This window comes from Urocitellus parryii, chromosome 1, assembly GCF_045843805.1.
Source record: "Urocitellus parryii isolate mUroPar1 chromosome 1, mUroPar1.hap1, whole genome shotgun sequence".
In the NCBI taxonomy this organism is placed as follows: Eukaryota; Metazoa; Chordata; class Mammalia; order Rodentia; family Sciuridae; genus Urocitellus; species Urocitellus parryii.
This window is the reverse complement of record NC_135531.1, coordinates 213,148,365-213,174,384: the sequence shown is the minus strand read 5'-3', so window position 1 is coordinate 213,174,384 and position 26,020 is coordinate 213,148,365. Positions and strand designations below refer to the sequence as shown.

The window sequence follows — 26,020 nt, the reverse complement described above, 5'->3', positions numbered from 1 at the left end:
AAGAGATTAACAACAGTAATAAAACAACTGTAACAACATACTATAATTAAAGTCATATAAATGTGGTCTTTCCCTCATTGAAAAAATCAAGTCAAACACTAATATTTTTGGACTATGGCTGATGGTAAGTACCTAAAACCAGAGAAAGCAAAACCCCAGATAAGGGGGAGCTCCTGTAGGTAGTATTCTGTGGTCTGTTGTTTTTCAACTGAACAAGAGAAAGACACCTTTCCATGTTGCTGCATTTAACTCCCTCTCAGCCTGTATAGAGACACTGTTAAAAATTTTTAATTGTTATAAGAGAACATTCCACTGTATGCATGACCAGTTTTCTCCCAAGGTCCTTTTGAAGTAAACATTTGTTTTCCCCACTCACTGTATGTCACTGAACGTCCATGTGATATACCCTGGTGCATTTGTACAATTACCTCACTGGCATAAATTTCTAAAACTGCTGATCAAATGGTTTATATGTAGCACACTGACAACCTGCCTCCAGAAGACTGTCCCCTTGGATCCTCTGAACACTGGATGCAAATATTCATTTTCTCATCACTGTTACCATCGTGGGCATTATTTTTTTATAATCAACCACTGGAAAAAAAAAGTTATACTGGCATTTAGTGAGCTCCCACCCTGTGCCAGGTGCCACCTTCAAAGCTCCATATGTATTAATACTTAACTTTACAATAACCCTAAAGATGTCGGTGTCCCAATACACTGAGTAAAGAATGGGAAGCTAAAGCCCAGATATGTGACATAACTTGCTCAGAGCAATAAGACTTGTCAAAAGTGCTGCTGAGAAATGAACCCAGTTCATCATCCCCCGAACACATGCGACAGCTCTTAAATATCTGCAAAAGGCCAAAATTCCGGATCACTTACTCTAAATGGAACTGAGTCATCTCTTTCCCTGGCAAAACCTACTGAAAATTCTCATATGAAGAACTGTGGAAATACTGTTGGGCTTGGGTTAGGAGAACTGAATTCCCATTTGAAGTTGCTGGCCTATAGGTAGCTGCTGTGTGGCCGTGGGAAGACTGCTGGACTCGAATCTCTTCCCTTGGCTGAAGACCACCCAAGATACCCACTGTCTCCACCAAACATGTTGCACAGCCCCAGACAGACACCTATCTGTTCCTTCAGGATTATTTGCTGAAAACTTTCTCTATGCCCTGATTCTGATGACCAACAGGCCATCCTGGTCCCAAGAGTTTAGGAGGAGAGAGCAACAATGCAGAAAACTAACACCGCTCTGACAGGAGGGCACGAGTTCAAGGCACAAGTGAAGCCCAGAGAAGCATGGTGCAGTTCCACGCAACAGCAGCTATGTAAACGCTAAGGAGAACTGGGGAAAACCAGCTATTTTTTTTTTTTAAAGACACATACAAAAAGAATTTAAGAGAATAAAATCATGGTGTTGCATTAAATGCCTATTATCCTTTTCTTTCCTTTTCCAAACTTTACAGAGCGTGATTTAACATTTATAATTCTTAAAATATTTTAATGGCTTAAGAGCACAGATGGAGGCATGATTAATTCTGACTGAAATAACGTATGTGAAAGGTGGAAAGTCTTAAACCCCTATGAATGGTATTATTGTCAGAGCATCAAACAACTTGGAATTATGCATAATACCATTAGAGTGCCGTCACAGAGGTTATTTTGATGTTCTGCCACTTGGTTTCCAGTTCACCTGATAACGTACAACATTAATCATTTCTAGTGTTTTCTCCCACATCCCCCCAAAAAAATCTTCTTAAAAGCATGAATGTGGGAGATTGGCCAAACAATACAAAAGAGTTTGCAAGACTTCTGCCAGGTGCAGGAGGGCATGTCTGTAATCCCAGCTACTCAGAAGGCTGAAGAAGAAGGATCGCAAGTTTGAGACCAGCCTGGGGGACTTATCAAGACCTTGTCTCAAAATTAAAAAAAAAAAAAAATGAGCCAAGGATGTAGCTCAGTAATAGAGTACTTAAGATTATAGGTGAGTCTTGAGTCCATTCTCCAACACCAAAAAAAAAAAAAGAATAATAATTTAAAAATAGGGCTTTCTTTTATTCCAGACCCTGACATTTTGATCTTCTGTCCTACCAAATACTACATCCTCTTAATCATTGCTGAAAATTTACATGTATCATTAACATTTCATCAGTGATGGTGCATTTTTAATCTATAAACTCCCTCTGATCTCCAGCCCTGGCTTTTTTTTTTTTCCATTGAGATTTGAAAGCCTACAGACAATGTCCAATTACTCGCTGAACTCTTATCTTGATTCCCACAGCAACTTCAATGCCTCATGCCCCAACTCCTCATCTTCTTAGAGGAGAAACCCTAATTCTTTTATTTGTTCTAATTAGTTATACATGACAGTAGAATACATTTTGACAACATCATACATAAATGGAGTATAACTACTCATTCTTCTGGTTGTACATGATGTAGAGATATACAGGTCATGTAATCATATTTGCACATAGGTAATAATGTCCGATTCCTTCTACTATCATTTTTACTCCCATGTCCCCTCCCCTCCCTTCACTCCCCAACCTAAGCCAAAATACCTCTATTCTTTTCAAGCCACTCCCCTGCTCCTTATTGTGAATCAGCACCCACATATAAGAAAGAACATTTGACCTCTGGTTCTTTGGGATTGGCTTATTTCACTTAGCCTTCTCCAGTTCCATCCATTTACTTGAAATGCCATAATTTCATTCTTCTTTAAGGCTAAGTAATATTCTAATGTGTACATATACCATAGTTTCTTTATACATTCATCTGTTGCAAGGCATCTAGGTTGGTTCCATAGTTTAGCTATTGTGAACTGAGCTGCTATAAACATTGATGTGGCTGCATCACTATAGTATGCTGATTTTAAATCCTTTGGGTATAAACCGAGGAGTGGGATAGCTGGGTCAAATGGTGATTTCATTCCAAGTTTTCTGAGGAATCTCCATACTGCTTTCTATAGTGGTTGCACCAATTTGCAGTCCCATTAGCAATGTATGAGTGTACCCTTTCCCCCACATCCTCGCCAACATTTATTGTTGCTTGTAGTCTTGATAACTGCCATTCTCCCTGGAGTGAGATGGAATCTCAGTGTAGTTTTGATTTGCATTTGAGAGATCCTAATTCTACCCCTGAATTCTTCCTTCCCACTGCAGCATCATGGGCCACCATTACTTACAATGAACTCTTGGAGCAGTACTCTAGACTCCTCCTTCTTCCTGCCCCTCTATTCTTATTCATCATTCGCTACTGATTTGGCCTTTTTATATTCCTTTCCATCCTTCCCACTCCTGCCCAAGTTCAAGTCATCACCTTAGCCACAGAAGGGTCTCCTCACTGGTTCCCTGGCCTCTCTCCCACCCTTCCTAAACCCATGCCCATTCTTGCTTATCACTATGCTGAAGCAGATACGCCCCTTCCTTACTTAAAAGCCTTCACTGATTCCATCCCCTACAGAATCAAGTCTAAGTGCTTCAGCCTGATCCACTGGTAACTTCACACCCCGCAAGCTACCAAGGCTCTTTCCCCAGTACAGCCTGCGTCCGGCATTTCATTTGCTAAGCCAGTCTGGGTAAAGCTCTGAACACTCCCACCCATTGCTCAGGCTGTGGCTTTGGCTGTAACCCATCCCACCTTGCTTGCTTAGTTAATTCTTACTCAATCCTCCAAGAGAGGGCTTAGGCATAACCTCCTCTGGGAAGGAAAAGATCTCCCAACCCTCAGGGCAGAGGAAATGATCCTGGGCTCTGCTCCTGTCTCCACCTGGATCTTGGCAGTTAACCTCCTCATGATGAATTTAGATGTGTCAGCCTTGCCCACTGGATTTTAACTTCCTCCAGTACGGAAACCATAATACTCATCTTTTTAACTACCAGAGTTTCATACAATTTAATCTACATTGACTCAAGAAGGGAACTTCCAAGTACCTACCTATGCACCAAACCCTATTCTAGACATATAATACCTTCTTTCTCATTGAAAGCAATGATCCTCATTTTACAGGTGAAAAGCTGAGGACCTGAAGTGATCCAACTTCTGTAAGGGCATTAGCAGAGGGCTAACATTTCAAACCAAGTTTCCTTAGCTCCAGAATCATTGCTCTTTCTATTACACTGTTCCCATTCATGTTTTGATGCTGAGAGTCAAGTGAAGAGGTCAAATATGTAGTCCTGAAGAATACACATCTTCATAATTATTATGGAGAGTCTAAGGGCACTATAATCTCCCCAGGAACTCAGTCAAAAGCACTGGAGAATGTAGACTAAATGGCAGAAAAACAGAAAGGATATTATGAACAAATTAATTTTGGAAACAGCACCTTCAAATCTGCATTTAGCACACGCAGGCAGTGTCTTTCATGAGCCATTCAAAAGCAGGAGTGTGCACAGTCTCAGATGGCTGCAATAGCCCTGCTTAATCCCACTAGTGTGCTCTCCCTCTGAAGAGCCAGTGATGGCCCAAATGTCTTTCCCCGCCCCACCCCCAACTCCATACCACTAAAACTGACCTTTGGACCCTGTCCTTTAGAGGATTTAAAAGTTGATCAATTCTGGACAGAAGCTGTCTACCCCTGGATATGCCAGTTGCGAAGTCTATGGTGGAAGTGAGCTAAGGAGAGACAGAAGGGTGACACCCAGAAGGAGGTACCTGGGTAACTTGTTAACCTAACTATCAGACCTTGGGGAGATGCAAACTCATCTCCAAAATGGGTGCAGTAAGCAAGAAAGCCTGCTCTCTTACAATCTTTATGAGGCCTGAATTAAATAATTTTAAAGAAAGCATTGAGCATGGATCCTGGCACAGAGGAAGGGCTCAGCTGGCTTCTGTTAAGTGGCTGAACAACCAGTGAGCATGAACATTTCTGTCCCCTCCCCAACAGGATGGGCACTAAGGAAAAGAAGCCAGGAGCTGACAAGCCCTGTCATTGGAACAGGAAATAGTCATGGTATTTAGCAAAGGTGGGAAGTTAAGAGGAAGACATTTCTCCCTCCTTCACATCAGAAAAATGAAGAAGGCAGGAAACAGCCCAAGCAGCTAGCAAACTCAAACTTTGCTGGCTTGGAGAGACAAAGAAGCAAAAGTAATCCCAAGGAGAACCAGACACCAACAAAAAAGATATAAAAGCTGAAACAAAAACCATTATGTATTACCGTCAGCCACAACCACACAGGAGTGGATGAATGCCTCCTGACCCTGGAGGAAAAGCAGAATGAGGCAGTTAATGGTGGTGAGCCATGCACATAGTCAGCCCTAACTGCACTGCCAGCAGGTAAGCAGGTGCCTACTGTGCGGAATGAGGCAACCGCCAGCTCTCAAAATTAAGGCCAGCTCAAGTCTAGGTATTTCAACTTTACGCCACCCAATTCTAAAAACAACCTTCAGAAGTAGGTGCATTCCAAATTCCCAGAAAATGAGCTCAGCAGGGTTGTACGATCTGCCCAGGAACACAGTGCAACTAAGGGACTCCACAGAGACCTTAACCCAGCCTGTCTGGTTTCAAAGTCTCCACTCACCAAGCACACATGACAAAGGGGGAGAGGGACTTAGGGTGGTCATAGTGATTACAACCCAATGGTCTAATAAACAGTTGGCTGGACTTAAAACTTACATTTCAAGGAGCTGAATACTTTTTGGGTGTGGAGTAGGGTGCCAAGGAATGAACTGAGTGGTGTGGGTGTGTGAGTGCAGGGATCAAACCCAGGGCCTCATGCATGCCATTCACCTTCCACTAAAGCTACCCAGTCCCTCAGTGACTTTTAATCAGTAACAACCTAGGCTATCCCTAGACAAACCAACAACTCCTTACTTTCCACATCCCAGATTCCTTCCTCAGACCTTTTTTATAAGCAAAAAAAAAAAAAAAAATCTAGAATCAAATTTTGCTAGAAATCTCTTGCCAAAGGTCCACTTAAAAAAACAACAAAAACCTGGGGCTTGGATTGTGGCTTAGTGGTAGGCCCTGTGTGAGGCACTGGATTTGATCCTCAGCACTACATAAAAATAAACCAAGGTATTGTGTCCATCTACAACTACAAAAATATTTTTAAAAACTGATTTTGAAGGGCTGCTGCTTTTGTACTTTTGCATGTTAATTCAAATAACTAAAAAGCATCCTTGGCAGAATTTAACACAAATGCACACCAATTCCCAAAATTAAGCAATTTTCCTAGGTGCTGCTTTTTACCAGAGATCAACATCATATTGTCCGAGGAGATAACAAAAGCTCCCTGAAAGAAGCAAAATTAAGACAGCCTAGGCCATTTGGAACCAAGCAATGGCAAATGTAGGATCCTGCTTCAGCCAGCCTCGCTGAACCTGGGAGAATGATGAAAACAGATTCCCAGGCCCTACTCCAGTTCTACTGGAGCACCACCTATGGTCAGAGCCTGGAAATCTACACTTTTTTGAGTGTCCTGGGTAGGGTCCCATGTGATACCCATGCCTCCCTACAAAAGTCCTAAGTCCATGCCTACCCAAGAGATGAATCCCTCATTTAAAGGAGTGTCCACAAGAAAGCAGGAGAGCCACTTGAAGAACTAAATTCTCAACTACCCTCCCAGAGAAAGCCCCACACACTGCCCCTCCCCTCCTGAAAGAGAACTCAGTTTCAAGTAGCATTCATCATCCACACCTGGTGCCTGTCTGGAAATTCTCTACCTGCAGTCAGTCAGCTGCCAAGTATTCCTTTTCTACTCTGGAAGAAGCTTCTATTCACTGAAAAATCACCTCCCAGGTGTACCCTTTCTTTGTGTCCTCATTTCCCCCTTATTAAGTAATTATTTGGGGATGCCATTAATTTAGATTGAGCTCCTGAACTAGACTCCAACAGACCCATTCAAAAATGGAGTAACTCATGCTAAGGTTGCACATCACCAAAACAAAACCTAACCTGCTTCCTTTCAAGAAATCAGAAGACACATTCCCAAATAGGATAGTTTTCCAAAAACCCAGACTCACAGCAACCAATCAAAAAAGGGCTCAGTCAACCTGAGCAGCATGGTAAGGAAATGCCCTCTGCTTTAACCTATACAAGGAAAGTAACTTGATGTTAACTAATCTGCTTTTTTGCATTGTCATGTTTCTTTTGTTTGATTTAAGCTACTTTACAAAAACTAACTTGTTTTGCCATGCCCTGCAGAGATCCTGTCTATTTTGTAGAGTGGATGTTGCCCAATTCATGAACTGTTATTAAAAGATCCTCAAACCTCAATTTACTGAAATTTTGTTTTGTAACAAAAAGTACAGAGGCACAGGCAGTCAACATGGGTTCAAATCCTAGCTGAGCCAGGTTGCTTTGAGCCCCTCCTTCTCTGCAAAAGAAGGATGACAACAGCACCCCATGAAGTTTTCTGTGAATACTTCATGGGTTAATGCAACTTAAATGCCCACCAAAAGGTATTCAACTAAAAGGCATTAACCCTCTTCTTCCCACTAACTCAGGCCTCAAATATCATCTCTCACCTGACCCACTTCAAAAACCCTCTTAGCAGACAGCAGCCCTGCTGCCCATCTGTCCCTACACCAGTCTCCTCCACACCACCACTGCCAAAGCTTTGCTCCAACACGAAGATCTGATTACATCATCTCCCAGCTGAAAAGCCTCTGACAGCTATCACTTGCTCACAGGAGCAAGTCCGTCCTTCTTAGCCTGGCATGCAAGGCCTTTGCAGTTTGGCTCTCTCCTCCTTGCCACTGTACCCAAATGCCAGGCACTGTCTGTTCTAGTAACAACCCCCAAACATGATTTGTATGTCATGCCTCTCGGTCTCTGCTCACTGTGCTCCCTTCATCTAGAAAGCTCCTCTCCTCCTTTCCCACCTGGCAAAGTTCTACATGTCCTTCACCTCCTCCCCTGTTCCTTGACCCAGTACCAGCTCTTCCTCCTCCTCCTCTGCCTTCGACTACTCTTCCTCTTCCTCCTCCTCCTCCTCCTCCTCCTCCTCCTCCTCCTCTTCCTCCTCTCCTACGGCACCTATGTCTCCCCAACACCTCCCATAAATACTCTGTATGCACTAGTCTCCTCAGACTGAGACACAGGGCTGGGCCTCAAACTCTTCAGGACACATGGACAGCATTCAAAGTGTTTGTTGCTGGGCAAGGTGGCACACAACTGTAATCCCAGCAGCTCAGGAGGCTGAGGCAGGAGGATTGCAAGTTCAAATCCAGCCTCAGCCATTTAACAAGGCCCTAAGCAACTCTGTCTCAAAATTTAAGAAGTTTAAAAAGAGCTGGGGATTAGCTCATTGTCCTGGGTTAAATCTCCAGCACCAAAAAAAAAAAAAAAAAAGTGTTTGTTGAATAGGGCATGGTGATGCACGCCTGAAATGCCATCAACCTGGAATGCAGAAGCAGGAGAATGAGAAGTTTGAGGGCAGCTTCAACCACTTTGCAAGATCCTGTCTCAAAGTAAAAAATAAAAAAAGGGCTAGGGATGTAGCTCAGTGGTAAAGCAGCTCTGGGTTCAATCCCCAGTACCAGGGAAAAAAAAGAAAAGAAAAAGAAGCATTTACTGTGAAAATTAACGCAAGGCCTCCATAACTCTCTGACAAATGCAAATAGGAAAATAGTTTCTAATTTGTCAAAGAGTTAATACCTTCATGTTGACTTTTGACCTCTGCAAACTCATAAGAATATTCTATTTGTTGAGCTGGATAAAGCTCCTCTTAATGAAGGAAGCAAAAAAAAAGCCTGTGAAAGCAATCTCTCTTTATGAATTCCACTGACTCAGAACACAATCACTGTCCATATAGAAATGGGAAATGGCAAAGGGGGAAATCATGCTTTTGATATCTCCTGGCTTGATTTTTGGTACGTGAAGTTGCACAATTGAGGGGGGTTACCTTCCTTAAACAAAACATTCTGGAAAGAAAGAGATAAACAAAAGTGTTAAAAAAAAAAAAAAAAACTCAGGTGCAGCTAGACTTGAGGGTCCTTAGGAAATCAAGCTCATTCTCAGAGGAATGGGTACTACATGGGCAGGAAGCAGTGTGACTCTGTGTCTTACTGAGACCTTTCCCTGCATAAGCCAGATCCAAAGCTATATACCCCAAGACTTGTGAACACCTGACAGGACATTTGGTTTACCCATAAACACCAAGAATGCAGGGCCCATCAGTGTCCAAACAGTCTCCAAACTGCTCCTTGATATCTCCAGTTCAAAACTTAGAATATATTAATTTTGCCTTCACATGTTTTTTTGTTGGGTTTTGTTGTTGTTGAGGGGGTGGGGAGTATACTGGGGATTGAACTCAGGGATGCTTTACCACTGAGCTAATTTTTATTTTGAGACAAGGTCTCACTAAGTTGCTGAGGTTGGCCTCCTGAGTAGCTGAGATTACAGATGTGTACCACCACACCGGGTCACATGGATTTGTTGTTACTGTTGTTGTTTGTTTTTGCAGTGCTAGGGATCAATCCCAGGGACACACACACACACACACACACACACACACACACACACGAGGCAAGTGTTCCACTGCTAAATAAGACACAAAGTCAGTAAGGAGGATTCACCCCCTCCCCTGAATCTGGAACCTCCCTAGGGAGTCTGCTGTCCTGGCTGGCAAGAGCAGGCTTCATAAATAACGTAATAAACACGCACATATGACTTGAGTGTGGTACACACACTTGCTCCATCTAAATAAAGTTTATTATTCTAAAACACACTTGAGCAAAATACTACTAAAGTCTGAGAAGCTTCTCATGTTCTCACAGTCTGAGTAAGTAAATGGATTTTTTTAAATACTGATTTAAAAAAAAAAACAGTTTGTTAGCAATACTCTTGTGTCAATAATAAAAGGCCCTTTTTGGTACTCTAGTTCCTTCTCTATAAATCACCATCTAAAGCCATTCTAGCTATTTGCTCAAAACTCTTGGAGGCATCTAATTGCTTTAATATAAGCAATCAGTATAGGGATTATCTTGAAACAACTTACAAATTTTCAAAAGACTCAGAACAAATAAACATTTCCACAACTGATCCAGAAAGTTGAATTTAAAGTAAAAAGAGAAGAGAAGGGAGAAGAGGCTCTGTCTGGGGCACCTATGAGGCAAGCACAGTGATCAGCAGTTCATAAAAGTTCCACCTTTGGTCTTGGCACAAATTCCAGGAAACAGGAATTACTGCCTTCATTTTACAAACATAGAAACAAGTCAAGAAAATAACTGCCAGAGCCACAGGCAAAACTAAGGTTCAGAAGGCTTCAAAGATCATGAATTTAGGGGCTGGAGTCAGCTCAGAGGGAGAGCACTTGTGGAGCATACACAAGTCCTGGGGTTTGAGCACCACATACACAAAGTCCTAAGTTTTTTCACTGTACCCATGTATTTGTGTTTTAAAGAGACAGCACTGGGCATGGTGGCATGTATCTGTAGTCCCAGCACTTTGAATGCTAAGGAGGGAGGATCACTTGAACTCAGGAGTTTGAGGCAAGCCTGGGCAACAAAGCAAGATCACATTTAAAAAAAAAAAAAGTGGGGGGCGGGAGAAAGAGTGTCTATGTATATTTTTATTATACTGCTATAGTTACAAAGTACCTACTCCAGTCAAAGCACCTAATTATTCACAACAGGCAAATTTTAATGTATAAAGCAGTGTCCCTGCCAACTAAAAGATTAAATATAAGAATGTGTTACAAAGGGCTTATGATAGCTACCATTCATCATGTAAAGCTACTTTATATATAATAAGCTATTATTCATTAACACAAAAAAAATTCCTTTAAGTTTAATTTTTCCCAGACATACAACAATCCCTTAGAAGGTTATCAAGGGAAAAAACTTAGCAAATTAAGTTAGTGAAATCAGCAATAGGAACCTTTATTTACATGTCTGAGTTTCTAAGACAACGTGTACATAAAATCACCACCCTGCAAGTGTCTTTAAATGTATTTCCTTAGATTAACATAAGAATTCATCAGAAAAATATTTTGTTAAAAATTTATCCAATATTGGTAAAATTACTATACATTCCTAAATTATTGTATTAAAAGTAAGACTTTATAGAATAGTATCTTACCATTACAACTCAGATACCCTGTCATTCTGAATAAAATTCAACTACCAAATGTTTAATACCTAAGCCACTGTCCCAATGACACATGGCTTACAATCTTAAGATATAAGAAACTAAAAATTTATATCAATTTAACCAGGCCAACTATTGAGAATACCCTTCTGACCACACCTGGCCTGGAATAAATTCAAATTGCATCCTCCTGATATAATAATAAAATGAATCTCCAAACAAATTCAAAGCTATTAGGTTTTGTTTTGTTTGACTTTATGTTTGTTTGTTTGTTTGTTGGCAGTGCTGGGTATTGAACCCAGGGCCTTGTGCATGTGAGGTAAGCACACTACCAACTGAGCTATAGCCCCAGTCCCTGTTTGTTTTTTGAGAAAAATTCTCCCTAAATTGCCCAGGCTGGCCTCAATTTCAAATCCTCCTATCTAAGCCTCCTATGTTCCTAGGATTACAGCTGCTCTATCACACTTGGTTTACCATTATTTCTTTTTTTTTCCTTTTTTTTTTCTTTTTTTTTTGCATTTGGGGGAATCCAACTCAGGGCCTCATGCATACTTAGCAAGTGTTCTATCACTGCATTACACCCTTAGCCCCATACAATAATATGTTAATATTACTTTTTTACATTAAAAAATAAAGCTACTTATGAATTGTTGAACTAAAATGCCTGTTGCCAAATCACAGGGGGTAAAAAAAGGAAAAAATAAAAAACATAGTCTAGGACCTATTGCACCAAAAGTATTTCACTGGAATCTAATCATGCCTTTAAACTTAAGCTCCAATTTACCTGTTCACGAGAAACACAAGGAACAAAGGCACAAGGTAAACAACACCAAGGAAACAAATTCAGAATGGTGGACATTCTACAAGTTGTTTTTTTTTTTCCTAAAAGTCAGGAGGAGGAGGAAGGGAAGCAGTGAAATAGCATTTTTCTGCATTTAAAAAGACTAAATAAAGGGACAAAAAAACAACAACCCACAGTGCAATATGTGAACCTTCACTGAATCTTGGTTCCAAAAAACAAAAATAGTAACAAATGACATTTTGGGGACAATTAGATAACATTAAGAAATTATTGCAGGGCCAGGGATGTAGCTTAGTGGTAGAGTGCCTGCCTAGCATACACAGGCCTAGGTTTGATCCACAGTACTGCAAAAAAGAAATACACACTGAAGCCAAGCAAAATTACACATCTGGAATTTGCTTTAAGATATTCCAAAAAGGTGAGACACGATGGCACACACCTTTAATCTCAGGGACAGGAGAATCCCAAATTCAAGAAGAACCTGGGTAACTTTGTGAGATTCTGCATCAAAATGGAAAAAAAAGGCAGGAATGTGGCTCAGTGGTATAGCACCCCTAGGATCAATCCCCAGTACAAGATCATCATCATCATCATCATCATCATCATCATCATCATCATCATCACAAATTAAACAACTCAGTAATCATTGTTCTGGCCAAAAGATGCTTTGCAAAAATAATTTCTACAGTCCCATGCCATTTGGGAAATAATGAATATCTTCCTTCAAGAGGATTCAGAATGAATCTAAAGAGTATTCAAAAGTCCTGCAGTTAAAAACAAAAATAACTGATTTACTTTGGAAACACAGATTTTTTTCCACTTAATAGATAGTAGAACATTTTTTTCTCTGTATAATACCTATTAATTTCCTAATAACCAATTTCCCATGGAACTCACTTTGGGAATTGCTGCTATACATACATAAATTATCCTGAAGAAAGGTTCTCTTAAGTCACATACAAGATGCAAGAACTTCAGATAAAAATGTCAAAACTGCATCTATTTGCAATATTTATGAGCCACTCACTATTTCTGTCTTTTGCACCTATAAATAATAATGCTTACTTGTTAAGTTAATGTTTTAATTTATGTCAATCTCTTTCCATAATATGAATTTCCACTACAAACTTGCCCTCAAATGAAGTTAACATTTTACTTATTCAAATCCATTTTGTAAATCCATGAAGGGATAAATTTCAAATTCATCCAAACTGTCAAACCACACAACTTTTCACTTTCAAAGCTATATGGAGATACTTCAAAGGTATCCCAACCTTTCTCCAAAGACTTCAAAATAATTTAGTGGCTTCACAGTAAAAACAAAAAACTATGGAAATCAAAACTTTTTGAAAGTCTTTTAGGTAATACTTAAAGGTTCCCCAGAATTTACCTGAAAGCCCACCATATTTCCACCTTTATGTATCAGAAGTGGTCCTATTTTTACAAATGGGTACTTTGGGTACTTGACCAACCAGATTTCAAGAAGATATGCTTTATCACAAATGGTACTTAATCATGGCTAAGTTTCTTGGCAACTTTCAACTAATACCTCTAGTTCATTGGAGAAAAACTGTACTCTGTTCCATTTAAGAGACATAACGTTTTTAAAAGTCTTTGGAAGTGCACCAAAAAAAAAAAATGGCCAACAAGGAAATATGAGATAGATTGTTTCATAGCTACAGGGGAAATAATCAAAAATTTGATATCTCATTTGCCTGTGGGAGGTGATTTCCAATGTTCAAAACATTTTCATATACATTCCGTCATTTGACCCTCAAAACTCTGGAGAGATGTCTGTTTTCCATCATGGTAGCATATAGTATCTAATGTGGCTCAACTTGAAAGCTGACAACTTGTCAACCCTTAATTACCCTTTTCATGGAGGGATAAAAGCACAGATAACTCAATTCAGCTGAGCAATGTGGAGTCCATCATTCCCAACAGGGATGCTCAGGCCGATATCACAGGAGCATCTCCCATGACTCTACACAGTGGTACTTGCAGACAGCTAACTATTCATAGACATTTAGATCTTCATATATCTCATCTGTCAGACCCTTCCTGATCTTCTCTATAAGGAAAGAAGACTCTCCTTTGAACTCCCTGCACCTGACTAGGAATGTCCAATAATGCTGTTTTGTTTTGTTTTGTTTTTGTACTGAGGGATTGAACTCAGAAGCCCTTAACTGCCAGGCCACATCTGCAGCCCTTCTTATTTTTGAGACAGAGTCTCACTAAGTGGCTTAGAGCCTTGCTAAAGTGCTGAGACTGGCCTTGAACTCTCAATCCTTCTGCCTCAGTCTCCTGAGTCGCTGGGATTATGGTGTCCTCCACTGCACCCAGCTCTCCAAAAATGTTTTTGCACTATCGTCCCAGGGAGCGTCTCACCGTCACTCACATCAGTGTTCCCATTCGAAAAGAAGGACAATGCTAATTGTAAGCACATGTGAAAGCACACAGAACAGTTCTGGCAAATCAAAATCATCATGAAACAGCGCTTCACACATGTCAGAATGGCTCCTATCACAAAGATTAGACATATGAGTGTTGGTTGGCAAGGGTATGGAGGAAAGGAAACTCTTGTATACTAATGGTATAAATTAATATACTATTATGGAAAACAGTATGGAAGTTCCTTAAAAAGTTAAAATTAATCCAGAAATCCCACTTGCAGATATATAGACAAAGGAAATAAGATTAACAACTCGAAGCTATATATCTGCACCCCCATGTTCACTGTGGCAGTATTCACTATGGTCAAGAAATAGAATCAACCTAAATGTCCATGGACAGACAAAAGGATAAATAAATTGTGTACATATAAAAGTGAAATATTATTAAGTGATGTTTAAGAACTGTAGGTTGCTGGGTACGGTGGCACACACCTGTAATTCCAGTTACTTGGGAGGCTGAGGCAGGAAGATCACAAGTGCCAGACCAGCCTCAGCAACTAAGCAAGACTCTGTCTCAAAATGAAATAAATAAATCAAACACTTTTTTTTAAAAAAAAAAAGGGCTAGGAATGTAGGTTTGAAGTGAAGTGCCCCTGGGTTCAATCCCCAGTAAGGGGAGGGGACAGAGGGTGGGAATGTAAAAGGTAGAAATCAGAAAAGATGTTCATGGGAAAGCAATATTTGAGCTAAGCCTTGAAGGAGGATGAAAATTTCAGTATTGGTAGTGGGAGGGGAAAAGAGTCTCATCAGAGGCAAAATGTAAAGTCATGGGCCAGATCATAGAGAATCTTGCCAATTAAGAATAATTGGCACGGGGGTGGTGAGCACCTGTAAACTTTGGAGGCTGAGGCAGTAGGATCAAAAGTTCAAAGTCAGCCTGAGCAACTTAGCAAGACCCTAAGCAAGTTAATGAGACCTTCTCAAATAAACAATAAAAAAGGGCTGGTGATGTGGCTCAGGGGTTAAGCATCAAAAAAATCCCAGCACTGGTATTTTTCAATTCCCAGCACCAAAAAAAAAAAGAGTAAAAATGGGGACAGCCACTGTCTTTATCAGTCCTTCTATCAGCTGTGGTACCTTCAGCTGCAAGTAACAACTAAAACAACAACAACAAAAAAAACCTGAGTAAAAGTGTCTGAAATGGTGGCCTCAAACATTTTTGATCATGCAGGCCTATCCAGAAAAAAATTAAGCACTTCAAAGACATTATAAACTGTACATAATTTATGTACTATTAAAACATTAGAGTTATGAATTAGATGCATGCACATTATACATCTATTAAACACTTTTTAAAGGATGAGATTCAAACCATATTTTACTTCATTTTCATTTATCAATACAAATCTAAATACAATTTTTTGACAGCAAAGTAACAGAATTTATTAGAATAAGAGAAAGAAAGCAGAGCTCCTAAAGAGGAGGAGTCCCAAGAGAAGAACACCCCATAAACAATTTTCGTGCCAACTTCTTGTCAAATTTTAAAGTCATTTCTAATCTGACAAGACGTTTTCTCATTCCTATATACTCTATAATCACATAGACTCTATCAAGAATATCATTACTCTACATTTTTCATGACTGTACTATTTCTTTGCTAGAATCTTTTTAAGCCACCTGCCCATTTTGTGAGGATCAGTTTAATTAAACCTAAATAATATAACCCACAAATCCATCTAAAAGCACAGAGTTCACCCAAGGCAAGAATAAGAATGAGGGTACCACTTCAATTCCACCAGGTAGTGAAGTGTCCAGTGTTCCCTCTGGTGACCTCACATAACCTAAGTGATAGGAGGCAATCTGTGTCAACCCACATATAAATATTAGTAAGGCTGAATTTTTTTCTAGAAAAAGTTCTAATATTTTCTTTCTTCCCATATTGGATGATCTGGCACATTTCACTTCAGAGATCACTGTCTTAAATGATGAAAAATGTTTTGGTTTTTTTTTTCTCACAGAGGTCCTAAGTCATGGTCTTTCCAAGTTTGGTTAATTCAGCAGTAATGAAAGAGAAATTGTGGTCTTAGGCATCTTCAGTCTTTGCGCTCTGTGCAAGTAGTCTTTTGGCGCTAACTACCTGTGTTTCAATCATGGCAGGACCCAATAGGGGCCATAGACCTATTCACTGACCAATCACAGGCAACAGGTATGATATTGTGAAAACAGTCTTGGGGTGGTTTTCCCTCTGGGGCAAGATACACTCAACTTACCCTTAAGGGTCATGGCCATTGAAAACTCATCAGAAGCAGAATTATGGCAGCAAGTAAAACACAGTAAATTATCACAACAATGGCCCCCAGTGAATCGTGTAACCTCCAGAGCCAAGAGCGAGCCTGGAACCAGGCAGAGGCCAGCGGAGGTCTGCTCCAATTTGAGTCCTACACAAATAAACAGTTGTTGGTTTAAGCACAAGAAGCAAGAGGGGCAGGACATAGAATGCTGTTTTATGGGCAACCAATCATCTCTATGTATGAAGGATAAGAGGAGAAGTAAGAACTACACTATTTCATATCCACAGATTCTTTTTTTTTAAATTCACACATCTAATTCCACATCAGCAAGCACTCAAAAACATTAATAATTGATGTTACTAATCTCAAATAACTTAGAGCAAAGCATGGCAATAAGAGGGGAGTTTAATGGGCTATGTGGGAATAATGACCAACTCTTACATTTTTAGTAGTAATTCAATACCCCCTTATACAAGACCCTGTGTAAACAGCTATTCAAAGTCCTGCATAGCATGTGGACAGGTTCTACTGCTCTCCAACCTACAGGCATGTGGATCACAAGAACATTAGATATGTTCTCAGCCTTTGGCACATTGGTATGTTGTTATGACCACTTTGGGAAACAAAGACAGTGCCTTTGTTTATCTTCCTCCCCCCTTCCCTATGGAATAAGTTGCCTCCCCACAGTCCCATCTTGTGAGTCTAATGGGAACTGCCAGCTATAACTCTTCTTTGGCTGGCACCAGGTCAATCAATGTTCTCTCCAGGGTTTTCCTAAATTGGAACTAAGAGCAAAGAGGCAGCTTCTTGAGGACATGAGGTTCTGGAACTACCAGCAGCCAGGTATCCCTGCAAGTTGGACACTGTGCTGGGAAGTGGTGATTGATGACAAAAATCACATCTGAGGGGCTGATGTTGTGGCTCAGTGGCAGAGCGCTTGCCTTGCACATGTGAGGCACTGGGTTCAGTCCTCAGCACCACATAAAAATAAATAAACAAAATAGTAAAGATGACTGTGTCCATGTATAGCTAAATTGTATTTTAAAAAATATATAGGCAGAATATAATGATTTAAAAAAAGATCACATCAGAGCCAAGTGGCTCTGATAATCTAAGACTTCTTTCCAAACATACTTAAATGTCAAAATGGATTGTTAAATTAAGTTATGATGGCATGTATAAGATATTTATTAAACCACCACTAAAACAGTGCCAAAGAAGCCAGGTGTGGTGGCATATGCCCTATAATCCCTGCAACTTGGGTGGCTAAGGCAGGAGGATCTCCAGTTTAGGCCAGTCTCACCAACTGAGCAAGACCCTCAACAACTTAGTGAGACCTCATCTCAAAATTTAAAAGAAAAAAAAATTCATTCAGTGATAAAACATCCCTGGGTTAAATCTCTAGTCCCCCCTCAAAAATAAAGCAGTGCCAAAGAAGAATGTGCAAGGGAATGCATGCATGACGTGCATCAGGGGAAAAGCACATCACATTAAGTATATATACACTGTACTATAAACTGTGCAAATATATGGTATGCACCCTTATATTTATGATCTTTTTCATATTTCTTCAACAGGATGTATGTTATGGGGTCCCATCCTGCTTGAGTAACCTTCATATGAAAAGGTCACAGCCCCGGGTTTCTGAAGGACTTCCCCACCCTCCACCAAAGAGGTAATAAGCCACTATCCAAGAGAGGTGTGTAACCCTAGCTGTGCCAGGTGGGGCAGGGAAGGGGCTGAGTCACCATGGCACTAGACTAGATAGCTGAACACACTGGGTTCACATCTATCTATAAGTGCAGCTAGAAGGTTTTTAATAAATTCCCTCATGTTAGTTGCAAAACCTGTGCTAAAGTCCAAGGACTGTGCCATAACTCTGCAACACTTTTCTTGTCCTTGAGATTAGTCAATATTCTTGTCTATGGGACTCTTCTTACCAGAGCATTCTTCTTGATTACAGATATACCTGCAGACACTCCCAAAGACAATTCCTATCCTAGAAGGGCAACCCCATCAGCAAACAAAGAGAACTTCTTTCACTCTCCACAAGATCATGTCAATGTCTCCTAAGAGCCTTCTTCATCCAAAGTGCTCCCCATTCAAAATCCACTCCCCTAATTTAAAAACAAAAAAACAAAACAAAAAAAAAAAAACAGCCATCCTACCTTTCTGGGGCTCTTGTCCTCTTCTGTACACTGGTAACAGTCTTTCAGCTTCACTAGCAAATACTGCTTCACAATACTCTTTTCTCCTCTCATTTCTCAAGAAAGTGACACCAACTTCAGATTTATCACACCTCCCTCACAGCAATCACTGGGTACTAAGGCCCCCATTGCTCATTATTTTGAAAAGATATTCCTTTAAGAGTAAGTTCTAAAAGATGAAGATGGACATGTTGCTCAAACAGAAAAGAGTCTGTAGCTTTACACATAATACCATTTTTTAACCTATTAAAGAAAATCCAGGGAGCTGGGGATGCAGCTCCAAGGTAAAACATAGGCTTAGTTAGCATGTACAAGGCCTTGGGCCAATCCAAAGAAGGAGGGAGGGAAGAAAGAATCAAGTCCACACCAGCTTCCAGAGTGAGTGTACAGCTGCACTTAGTGCTCCCAAATATGTCCCAACAGAGATATCATGAAATGGTCACCTGCAACCTACTACTTCTTTACCACTAAACTACAGCATAAAGGAAGGATTTTGTTAGCTCAAAATCTACTGCAAAATCAGACTAAACCAGTCATCAGTAGAAAGAGCCCAAGAATTATGACACCTAAAAAGGAATATTGATCCAGGCTTTATAATCAGTCTGAGAGATATCCAGATGAAAGGCAAGTGATATGTTCATTTCTTGTTTCTAAACAGAAGTAGATTTGAGAAGTGATTTCCTTAAGAATGCTGTCTGCGTTACACATCTGGATATATAAATCATGTTAGACCCTGAAGCCTACTTAATAAAAAAGAACTTGAAAATAAACAAATGATTAGTCGGAGTATGTGACTTTCTGAAACTCTCCTAGGGAGGAAGTTTTATTACCATTATTAGTGAACTGTTTTTAATCCCTGACATCAAAGCATAGATGTTAACCCTAGGGTTCTAAAACCAAAATAACCCATAAATGAAATACTGTGAGAAACCGCCACATGTTAACATTAGTCTGTCAGATTTTAGCCAATTCATAGGTGACTTCTGTGAACAAAAAAAAAGGTATGGGGAAGGGAGCAGAGCGAGTTAGAAGACTAGATTCAAGTTCAACTCTATGATTCATAGATGATACTGGGCAAACTGACCTAACTTCTGGACCTTGGTTTACTCAACTGAGTGTTCAGGGATAAAATTTGTAACAAATCCCTTCATAAAGTCTAGCACTGTCCTAATTATAACACAGCTCCAGAATTCCAATGTTTCTCAAACTCTTGAAGAGCCACAGAACTTCAGGATTATAACATAATTCCACTTTAGAGATGATTAAGGTGAGAAAACCAAGTTCCAGAAAAACTTAAGAGCCTTGCACAACAAAAATTTTTAAAGATGGGGTGGGGGTGTAGCACAATTTCACCAACAATGAAAAATGCATTTAAAAGACAGTTCAGTTAAGCACAGTGGCAGTATCCCTATAGTCCCAGCTACTGGGAGGCAGGGGCTGAAATTCAAGTTCAGCCTCAGAAACATTCTGTCTCAAAATTAAAATGGTTGGGGATGTGGCTCAGTGGTAGAGCGCCTAGGTTCAATCTCCAGTATGAAATAATAATAATAGTAATAATAGTAATAATAATAATAATACAATTCAGAATAAAGCTATTCTAAGGACTCTCATAAATCCTCTGATATGTATGTGGGGTGTGTGTGTGTGTGTGTGTGAATGCATGCCACCTTTTTCCTTTCTTTAAATTTATTCCTGTAACTTCCAAGTTAAACTTTTCATCTCAAAAATAAAAATAAAGCCATTTCTCTAGTTATGAGACTGTCTATCCTACTGTCAACTTACGGAAACAAAATCTTTACATTTGGGTTAGAAAGGTCTAATGGAAATACTGACATAACATTAACCTCCAGTCATTCTAGCAGCCCTCATTATAATATGGATTATAGCTCTACTAGCCCGGGGCACTGATTTTAATGTTTCCTGGAAGATAAAAAATTAATCAGCAACTCAAAGAGAAGTTGCCTAAAAATGGAAAATTTCATACAGACAATTCCATTGTCTCTAAAATTGTGCCCTCAATCAGCCAGTATCAAAAACCCACTATGGCATCAAATAAATTGTGTGTGGTTAAAAAAAACAAAATGTTCTTTTGGCTGTTATGGGAAGCAGAAAAAGGCTGACTATGAATCAGTTGTTTAGCTCCATGATGAACATGAATTATGATAATTTAGACATTCTGGTGGTTAAACCAAGAAAGCAGGAAAACCAATGCTTCCAAACTCCAGCAAAAGTTAAGTTTGTGACACCACAACTGCAAGACAGCTATGAAAAGCGACCTTAAATTTGTTTCTGGATTTTCCCGCCTCCATTAAAATCAATGACACTATTTCCCATCCCTTATTCTCAAATTACAAAAAGTAATGAAGCCTGGAATGTATTCACTTGGCAGGTAACAGGAACAACCCTAGGAGGAAGTCCTGAAGGATGTCAGATACCATTCTTTCTTTCCTCCTGCATATTTTTCATTTCAAGACTACCAGGATATATTTATGATGCTTTTTGACTGACACCCACCAAGTATTCTGGCTGACACAAACTGTGCATGAACTGACGCACTGTAGTTGAAAGGTCCCTTGTGAGATCCTTAGCTTAGATGAGTAAAACATTCAGAGTACTACCATAATGAACACCTCTCAGACGCTCATAAATTCTTTCATTCCCAGCAATCAAGAAGCAGCTGTTAAAATCCAGGAATCTTCCTAGTAGCGGATCTGAAATACCTCCAGGCTGGCCAGAGAAGCCTCACAACTGCTCTCTTCTCCTTCCCCTCCCCCCTCCAGGAGTGCCAGCCTGGCAGGAATAAAGACGACCCAGGAAGGGGGTGGGGGGAGAGTAGCGGATCTGGCGAAAGCAGAGATGCAGACTGCCTTCAGTTCCACTACAGAGAAATACCAATCTTCTGTGCCAACTAACCAGGTTTCTCCTTACCTCTCCTACCCCCACCTCTTCCAAAACATATTAACTTCTGCAGTCTGGTGCGTCTGGCATTTTTAGAGTTAGTGACCTCAACAGTCCGGAGACCTTTCCTCCAAGATTCTGAACCATGAGCTTCCTAGCTACACGCAGCATGAGGTCCTTCTCACATTAAGATTCAGCTTCCCTTTACCTAGTATCCCACCCAGACGATACCACTCCTAGGGTCAAGTTCAAGATGAAGGTGCCCTCCTCACCTCCCCCAGTAGACTACAGCAGAAAATAGCGCTGTGACGAGTCCCATCACTGAAGACACCGGGAACTGAGGCTGCCAAGAGTATGTCGACCCAGCTGGAAGAAGACGGTGGCCAAGCCCGGCGTCCTCTGCCCCTCTACCTCGGCGCCGCATTTCTACCAGGCCACCACCGCATTTCCTCCCGGAGCCTTACACAATAAGTTTAAGTTTTGAAAACGCCAGTCCAGAGACCTTTCTGTCTACAAACACGCCACACAATGCCTAGGGCTTCCTTCCCCGCCAGCCGCTCCGGAAAGCCGCCGCGCCAAAGCGGGGAGTCCCTCACACCCCTAGCGCTGCGCCCCGCACCCCAAAGTCCTCCAGGACCCGGCGTCCTGATTAAATACCCACAAAGTAACCACCTTGCATTCAAAAAATAAGGGGGCTCACAATACTGGTACAATCTTCATGTTTATCAGCTCCCCCCAATAAAATAAATGCCGTTAAGGTCTAATCGTAACTCACACCCTCCCCACCCCCCATTAAAGGAAAGAGCATGGATGTGTTGACGGCGGTGTTCTCGGAAATGAAGACTAGACTTTCGGCCCAAAGAGGGGTAAAATGATTCTCTTAGGCTTAAGTTCACTCTGCAACTTCCCGATCCACGCCCCCCAGACTATTCCCACCCGGCGGTGCCCGGCGTGCCTCTCCCCCGCCTCCCCGCCCCAGGTACCAGACGCAGCTCAGGCCCCTTCCAAGCTCTGGACTACGGAGGAGGCGGGAAAGGGGACCAGCAGGCGCGCCGGTCTGGGGTGGTCCCGAAAATCAAGCATGTCCCGCGTGCTCCCGGTTGCACCCAGCCCAGGTCCACGGTGACCCGCTCGGTCCAGAGCGCAGGAAACTGCGCAGGGTAGGCGCCGACTCCCCAGAGGCGCCGAGACCAAGGCCGGGAGCGCCCAACATGTCTGTGCCTATCCCCGGAAAGCTCCCGACAGTGCCCGCCAGAGGAGGGGGCGCTCCAGAAACTTTCTCACACGCCTTTACGCTTTTCTCATCACCCTTTCCTCCTCGCGGAGACCCTCTCCTCCAATCTCTTTCCCCGGCAGCTGGCCCTGCCCTGGACACAGGGAGGCCAGGCAACGGGAGTTACCTGCCGGGAAAGTTTCCAGCTCTTCGGCGTGGATCCCCACCCCCAGAGCCAGGCCTCCGGGCGCGGCCGGCTCGGCGCTTCGCGGCTGCCTCTCCTCCAGCTCCCGCAGCTGCCACAGTGAAGGCTGTGCTCCAGCCCGTCCCCCTGCCTCGCTCGGCCCACACCCGGGCCTCATTGGCAGCGCGAATCCCCGCCCTTGCGCGTGTTCCCGAAGGCACCTTCCTCTCGCGTGCCCGCCCGGGCCGCGCCTCCCGCGCCCCTCCCGGCCTGGAACTGCGGCCGCTCCCGGGACCCGCTGGGGCGAGGCGCGCGAACTTCCCGTGGGGCACGGGCGCGGGCGCTGCGCCTCGGGGCTGGTCCTCTTGGGGCCTGGTCCCTGCGGGCGGCCCCCTAGCTTCCCTGGAAGAGACCGGTCCCCTGGGTAAGCGCCAGGGCCCTTCTAGGACAGGACGAGATGGATGATAGTCTTTTTTTGCAGCCTTTTAAAAATCAATAAAGTGACCCGGCCTTCCCTATTTGCTGCCTTTTGAAAACAGCGAGGAGGACATATGGGAGCAATTAACCGATCTGAAGTTTCAGTGAATGCCTTAGGTTGGCCTGTGTGGCTTTCTTGGATTTTTCTCTCCCTCACTTAACTGTACAGACACACAAACACACACTCATTTTCTGGGGACAAAATGAGCTAAGAGAAATGGAAAGTATAAAAATGCAACTCTCCAGCTGGGTCTTTTTCTTTCCCGAAAGGAAATTAGGGACGTTTGGGGATCAGTTATTACCCCAGAGACCCGGGAGACCCTGGAGCGGAGTCTGCAACACTCCTTCTACCTCCCCTGGCTGTCCTTTGCTGTCCACACTAGGTCCACCAAGGGCCAACTTCGTGAAGTCTGCGGGAGGAGGGAGTCATGGAAGGGGAGAACAGACAATGATGCTATTATTGTGTCCGATGGTGGCAGTAAATTAAACTCCCAAAATATTTTGTTATTCCCAGCAGAGCAAAAGTCAAAGTATGGCCTAGGGATTCCGGAGTCCTGTGTTCTCCAGATCCTACCAGGAATCCAGGCAACCAATTCAGCTCGGAGGACCCAGTCCACTCTATCCCCAAAGCCCTTTGGGTTAGCCTTTCTTACAGAAGAGTCAACTAGAATCGCTGCTGCATTGTGTGGCTAGAGAGAATGACACGCTGGTCTCCCATTGGTGTGCCTGGAGCAGAGAATACAGAAGTTGCTATAAATGGATTTATTGGCAACCCCTACCCTTGCTGCTGCAAACCCGCCTTTAAAGACAACTGTGTTTTAAACAAGTTTCCTCCATAAAAACTTCAACCTCACGCAGAGCTTCCCAATATAAAGATACCAGCAGGAGTGGTGTCCATATATAAAGTTCTTATGGAAAGGGACAGGAAGCAAAAGGCCACACAACCTCTCTACAATAAATAAAAGATGGCTGAAATGTGTTGGATTTTTTTTTTACCCGTAGTTCCAAAGACTTGATTATGACTATGTTGATATTTGAGCAGTAAATGTATCCGCAGCCTTGAGGTCTTAATGAAACAAAGCAAGATACAAATATTTAAAACAAAATTCAAACCAAGTAAACCAGGAAAGCTATTGACTTCATTCTCCACTCCAAAAGGACTGAAAAATATGGTAATATTTTACTTAATTAACTTCTCTTGAAATGAAATGTGTAAAAACTTTTCCAATCTTCCAGCACACTGGAAAGTCAGACAGCAACCACATGATAAAAGAAGGACCCAAACAAAAGACGAAAACAGTCTACTCTGAAATATGAAAGAGAGACAGCCCTAAGGAGATAGACTGTTACAGTTTCTTGCTTCAGACCCATTCATACTGGGTGAAATGAATGATGAATGAAATTTATAATTTTTTGTTTGTTTGGCTCTTCTCAGCTATATTTCCCAATTTTAATAAAATTACTTAGTTTAACTTGAACTTTGAAGGCAATGAAAAATTTCCCCTCAGGTCTCCCTAAATTGCAAGTAGAAAATTACATAGTACAAATTCGTTTATTGCTGGCATCTTTATTTTTAGTTGAAAAAGTTTCAGAAGTCACAATCATTAAAGAAGTAAGTTCATCACTGCCTAGTTAAGAGTGCTTAACATTCCAAACAGTCATGCAGCTAGCAATCTGAAATTTGTACATAGAAGGGCCCTGTCTCTCCTTCTTCCTGTAGTGTTTATATAATCCAAACTACATATATTATTATGCACAATCTGATCTCCAGTTTTTAAACAGCTACCATTACATACAGTATGTTGTACTAAGAATATCAGAGCTGTCTTAAGTTGTGGGTGAAAATGGTGAATTTTAGAAAAGTCAAGGCCAAAACACAGAGTAAAAAACAATTTGTGGGTGAGAAAACAAAAGGGGGCTTTCATGAAGATCAATTTTGAAAAACAGAAAAACATTGAACATTTTCTAAGCACTTAATATGTAAAGTATTGCCTGAGCACAGGTTCAAAAAATGAATTTTAGTGCTTTTTTAAGTGAAATAATTTTTATTTCTATAATCAGGAACAAAGCAAAAATTACCAGGAATTTTTAAGTATACTAAAATAATAATTTGAGACCATACAATTATTCAGTTTTGTAAAGTTATCAAGAAAATAAAACATGTCATGTATATTCTACATAGGTTGACAAACCCAAGCAGCTAAAGACTTTCATTTCTTAAATTTGTTTTGAGTAAATCTCTATTTGTATATTTTGCTAATAACAAAGAACATGGATTTGGAGCTGGAGGAAGACGGTTCCAAATAGTCCATCATTTGCTAGTGACTCCTGCTTAGGCTTTGTGAGGCCTTGGCTTACTCATCTGCTAAGTGGACTCACTGCTCACACTGGAGTGTTGTAATACTTAAGGGGTATCATACATATATATATATATATATATATATATATATATATATATATATTGGAATAATAATTTTCAAGTGGTATGTAAACATTAGTTATTAAAATCAATAATATTAA

General features: G+C 41.3%; 1 protein-coding gene across 1 annotated transcript in view; it reads right to left on the bottom strand.

Moving 5' to 3' along the window:
• The window catches only part of Tanc1 (tetratricopeptide repeat, ankyrin repeat and coiled-coil containing 1), a 229,778-nt gene extending 206,658 nt beyond the window's left edge, over nt 1-23,120 (bottom strand). Inside the window, exon 1 of the mRNA XM_077802626.1 lies at nt 23,027-23,120. The gene's annotated coding sequence lies outside the window, so the exon portion shown is untranslated. The remainder of the gene's footprint in view (nt 1-23,026) is intronic.
• Between the last annotated feature and the right edge of the window lie 2,900 nt (nt 23,121-26,020).